Source organism: Trichechus manatus, unplaced genomic scaffold (assembly GCF_000243295.1).
Source record: "Trichechus manatus latirostris isolate Lorelei unplaced genomic scaffold, TriManLat1.0 scaffold00142, whole genome shotgun sequence".
Classification (NCBI taxonomy): Eukaryota; Metazoa; Chordata; class Mammalia; order Sirenia; family Trichechidae; genus Trichechus; species Trichechus manatus.
The window spans coordinates 6,502,869-6,508,577 of NW_004444078.1; the positions used below are offsets into that span (position 1 = coordinate 6,502,869).

Sequence of the window (5,709 nt, forward strand, 5' to 3'; positions counted from 1 at the left end):
TATGTAAAAACCAAACCAAACTTATGAGACTTATTAAAGGAAGTCCTTCGATCTGAGAACAAACAGTTATCAAACCACAGGCTGAATATAGGACACAGGATTGTACTAGCCAGATACCAACCTAGGAGATGAACTCTTAGGGACTATGCAAAACCAAAAGAATCACAAAAGGGAACCAGAGAGGTTAATCTGTAAATGACAACAGCATCAGAACAATAAAAGAGGGAATAAACAGTGTAGATATAGAACCTTCTAATAGAGAGAAAGTCAAGCAATACCAAGTAATAATACACTGGTTCAAATCTAGGAAGATAAGGGTAAATTTCAAGGTAACCACAAAGAAAGTTAACAAACCTACTCATCAAAATAAAGAAGAAAAACAAAGTCTCAATAAAAACAAAACCTACAAAAACAAATGAAATGAAAAAAAAAAATCCACCAACAAAAGGAACTCAGCACAGGAGAGTAAGAGGAACAAAACTGGAGGACATTATGCTGAGTGAAATAAGTCAATCACAAGGACAAATATTGTATGAGACCTCTACCATATAACTTATGCAAAAGTTTACACACAAAAAGAAACAATCTTTGTTGGTTACAGGGATGGGAGGAGTGGGGGGTAACTAAACAGGTAAGTGGTAACTTTGGTGAAGGGTAAGATAGTACACATTACTGGGGAAGCCAGCACAACTTGTACAAGGAAAGGTCATGGAAGCTACACAGGCACTTCCAAACTCCCTGAGGGACTGTACTGCTGGGTGGAGGGCTGTGGGAACCATGGTCTTGGGGAACATCTAGCTCAACTGGCATAACACAGTTTATAAAGACAATGTTCTACATTCTACCTTGGTGACTACTGTCTGGGGTCTTAAAAGCCTGTAAGCAGCCATCTAAGATACTCCACTGGTCTCACCCCTTCGGGAGCAAGGGAGAATGAAGAGAACAAGATACAAGGAAAAGATCACTCCAAAGGACTAATGGACCACAGCTACCAAGGCCTCCACCAGACTGAGTCCAGTACAGCTAGACGGTGCCCAGCTGCCACCACTGACTGCTCTTACTGGGATCACAATAGAGGGTCCTGGACAGAGCTGGAAAAGGATATAGAACAGAATGCTAACTCACAAAAAAGACCAGATTTACTAGCCTGACAGACTGGAGAAACCCCGCGAGTATGGCCCCCAGACACCCTTTTAGCTCAGTGGTGAAGCCCTTCCCGAAGTTCACCGTTCAGCCAGGGATTGGACAGCCTCATAAAACAAAACAGGACTAATGAGGCACAGCAGTCCTGGGACAGGGACTAGAAGGCAGGAGGGGACAGGAGAGCTGGTAATGGGGAACCCAGGGTTGAAAAGGGACAGTGTTGACATGTCATGGGGTTGTTGACCATTGTCATAGGGCAATATGTGTGCTAACTGTTTAATGAGAAACTATTAGTTCTGCAAACCTTCATCTAAAGTACAAAAAAAAAAAAAAAGACTTATCTATGTGAGATCAAATTGACAACAGCAACTCAAAAGGTTTGATGGGAAGCCTAGGGGACAATGAGTTGAAGATAATGGTGATGGAATAATTTGGAAAAGGACAGTGAGAACAGCAGCACAACTGGAAGAACGTTATCGATGTCACTGAACTGTACATGTACAAACTTTTGAAATGGTGTAGCTTTGGCTATGTTTATTTTCACCAAAAAAAAAAAAAAAGGTCAAGAAGGGAGAACGTTGACATGTCGTGGGGTTGTTAACCAATGTCATGGGACAATACGTGTACTGACTGATGAGAAACTATTTGTTATGTAAATCTTCGTCTAAAGTACAGTAAAAAAGATTAAAAAAAAATTTTACTCTGTTGTACATAGAGTCACTATGAGTCGGAACCGATTTGACAGAACCTAAAAATAACGGATATGAAAAAAAGGAGCAGCAGGTATAAAAAAGCTAAAAATCTCTGCACTGAGCTTTCGTGAATGGCTTCCTGGATTTTTAGAGAACAAAGTTTAATACTCAATCCAAACAGAAGATGTAAAGGGTAATGTGATATATGGAGAGAGATGATCACAGGGCAGCAACCAGGTGTGAAATGCTATATTTTCCTTTTACAAAAAGTGAGCTCTAATGGAAGGGGCTGTGTAGGGGGCGCCTCTAGATAAAAACAGTATCAGGATCCAAGCAGAACAGCATCTATGGACCCTTGCCAGAGAAGAGTATAAACAGTATAACTGGAGTTCAACGCATGTACCATGAAGATGCTAACTATGTATCAGCAAGGCCAAATAAGAAGGTAGATACTGATGTAAGAAGACAGAAGAGAAAAGAGTCCTCTAAGGGGACCTGCCAAGCTAGAACAGAAATACTCAAAGCTACAACTTCTGGTATACAAGCTCCAGATTCCAGAAAAAAAGAACAGTTTTTCAAGTTTAATTACACAGTTTTAGCACATAATTAACCAGCCTGAAAGATAATGAACGAGTCCTGTTTTGAAAGTGTTCTAATCAGGTTAGAACTCAGAAATTATTTTTTCCCCACAGAAAAAGGGGACACTTATTCATCTAGCATTCAGTATACATAAACCCCTAGATACATATTTTATTTAATCCTCTAAACAATCCTATATTATTATTTCATTCTATAAATGTGGATATTAAAACTCAGAAATGTTCAATAATCCTTTTGAAATTACATCCCCAATAAGGGGCAGGCTGTACAGTATAATGATTAAGAGTGTAAGCTCTGGAGTCAGACTGCTGGAGTTCTAATTCCAGCTCTACAAACAAACAACAAAACCCGTTGGCTCGAGTGCATTCCGACTCACAGTGACCTTACGGGACCGAATAGAACTGCCACACAGGGTTTTCAAGGAGCGGCTGGTAGATTCAAACTGCCAACCTTTTGGTTAGCAGCCGAGATCTTAACCACTGTGCCACCAGGGCTCTTGCTCTACAGAGCTAGGTAAATTACCCTCTCTGCCCCAGTTTTCTTACTTGTAAACTCTTAGAGTTGTAAAAGAGTTACTACAGAGAAGGAGTATAGCACAGTGGTTGACAACGAGGACTCTGGAGCCAGACTTTCTGGGTTTGAATCCTGGCTCCGCTACTTGCCAGTTTTGTAACCTTGGGCAAGTTATTTAAACCTCTAAGGCTGCTTCCTCAACCACAGAAAAGGGTAATAATACTTATCCAGGTATTAAGAGCTATAGAAACTATGTAAATTTATAAGTTGTAGGTGGCTAGTCTGTCTTCCTTCTCTCCTTTCCCCACCATACACAAAACCCAGAATTTTGTCTTGCCCAGTAAATGTTAACTATTAACCGACAGAGATGATGTATGAACCATGGTATATTCGACTCCAAGGGAACTCCTTGTTCTTTACCATGAAAAGCGATTGGCTGGTACACAAAAAGCTTTTTGAATACAACGTTGTGAAACCAGGATACCAAGAGTACCTCCTGAAAACAGGATGGTTTGCAATATGGAATACTTCAAAAGGGGTTCCTCCCTTTTTCCTGAGTTTAGGACAAATCCTTACTTTAAGATCAACCTGGGTTTCGGGAGGGTGGGGAGTAGAGAGGGTGGGAAGAGAGGAAGTTACAGTCAACCCCAAACCATGGTTAAAATAAAACTAGGGAGATAGTGGTCCTCACTGGATTTAATAAGGTACTAAAAGTAAGGTTACAGGAAAGGACCAGTGTGTGTATGAAGACAACTTGGGAAATGGAATACAAAGGAGTTTAGAAAAGGAGAAAAGCAGGAGGTAGTTTTAACAAAAGGATGACTCCCTGAGGCTCCAAGAGCCCTACCACTCTGAATTTCAGACTTCACTTGAACTCTGACCATTTCTTCCTCCTTCCTCCCTTAAGTAATACTGCTCCTTTTACAGGCCAGCCTCCACTCTTTAAATAAGATGTTTAAAAAAAGGAAGGGATGCGGAGGGCAGGTCAGCACTGAATAGAGCTCCAAGTTAACTGGGGTTTACTCCTTGCGATATTGGGGTTTAGCAGAAGCTGGCTGTCACTGTTTTATCTAATTAATCCCCTCCACCAATGCACCCAAACCTAAAACCAAACCCACTGCCATCTAGTTGACATCAATGTACAGTCCAAAGTATTTCCACTGTCCATTCATTCAATGGATATTCTACAAACTGGTTAATCCAGCTTCAAATAATCAAGGGTTGACCATAGATGAAGTTTTTCATTGGCAACCGATAATTTCTTTTTCTCCATCTTTTACACACCTGGTTTCCATTTCTATAGATCCCTATCACTACTTCCTTGCCACTTCAAGTCCTTGGGTGGACATCCTTCATTTGCTTGCTCTAAAGCCAAAGATTATTTCCTCCTTTTCAAAATCAAACCCATTCCTCAGAGCTGACTTGTTTGTTGTTAAACTTTCGGTGTAAGAAAGCAAATGGAATATGCCATTTGGGACTAATGTGTGAATGTCTTAACAGAACCATAACCCTCTAAGATGAACAGTTGTCTCTCAGCATCTACAGGGGATTGGTTCCAGGACGCTGCCCCCCAACCCCCCACAACCAAAATCTGAGGAGGCTCAAGTCCTTTATATAAAATGGTACAGCATTTACATATAACCTATGCACATCTTCCCTCATACTTTAAATCATCTCCAGATTACTTATCTGGGCTATATGAAGAAGAATGGGGCATCAGGATTGGAGGAAGGCTCATTAACAATCTGTGATATGCAGATGATGCAACTTTGCTTGCTGAAAGTGAGGAGGACTTGAAGCACTTACTGATGAAGATCGAAGACTACAGCCTTCAGTATGGATTACACCTCAACATAAAGAAAACAAAAATCCTCACAACTGGGCCAATAAGCAACATTATGATAAACAGAAAAGACTGAAGTTGTCAAGGATTTCATTTTACTTGAATCTAAAATCAACACCCATGGAAGCAGCAGTCAAGAAATCAAACGACACACTGCATTGGGCAAATGTGATGCAAAAGACCTCATTTCAACTGTTAAAAAGCAAAGATGTCACTTGGAGGACTAAGGTGCACCTGACCCAAGCCATGCTGTTTTCAATAGCCTCATATGCACGTGAAAACTGGACAATGAATAAGGAAGACCGAAGAATAATTGACGCCTCTCAATTATGGTGTTGGCGAAGAATATTAAATACATCAGGACTATCACAAGAATGAACAAATCTGTCTTGGAAGAAGTACAGCTAGAATGCTCCTCAGAAGCAAGGATGGCAAGACTTCGTCTCATGTACCTTGGACATGTTGTCAGGAGGGCCCAGTCCCTGGAGGACATCATGCTTGGAGGGTCATCAAAAGAGAGGAAGACTCTCAATGAGATGGAATGACATAGTGGCTGCAACAATGGGCTCAAACAAAGCAACGATTATGAGGATGGTGTGCAACTGGGCAATGTTACGTTCCGTTGTACAAGGGGTCACTATGAATTGGAATTGACTCCAAGGCACCCAATAATAACAAGGTTACTTATGATATCTAATACAATGGAAATGCTATGTAAATAGTTGTTAATGCTTACACTTAAACAGATCATTTTGCTCATCCCTTCGGGAGCAAGGGAGAATGAAGAGAACAGGATACAAGCAAAAGATTAGTCCAAAGGACTAACTGTCCACAGCTACCAAGGCCTCCACCGGACTGAGTCCAGTACAGCTAGATGGTGCCTGGCTACCACCACTGACTGCTCTGACCGGGATCACA

At 41.1% G+C, this 5,709-nt stretch overlaps 1 protein-coding gene across 1 annotated transcript in view; it reads right to left on the bottom strand.

Annotated features, from left to right (window-relative positions):
• Positions 1–5,709, bottom strand: part of ZC3H15 (zinc finger CCCH-type containing 15) — a 34,197-nt gene that overhangs the window by 24,076 nt on the left and 4,412 nt on the right. The gene's annotated exons all lie outside the window — the stretch shown is intronic.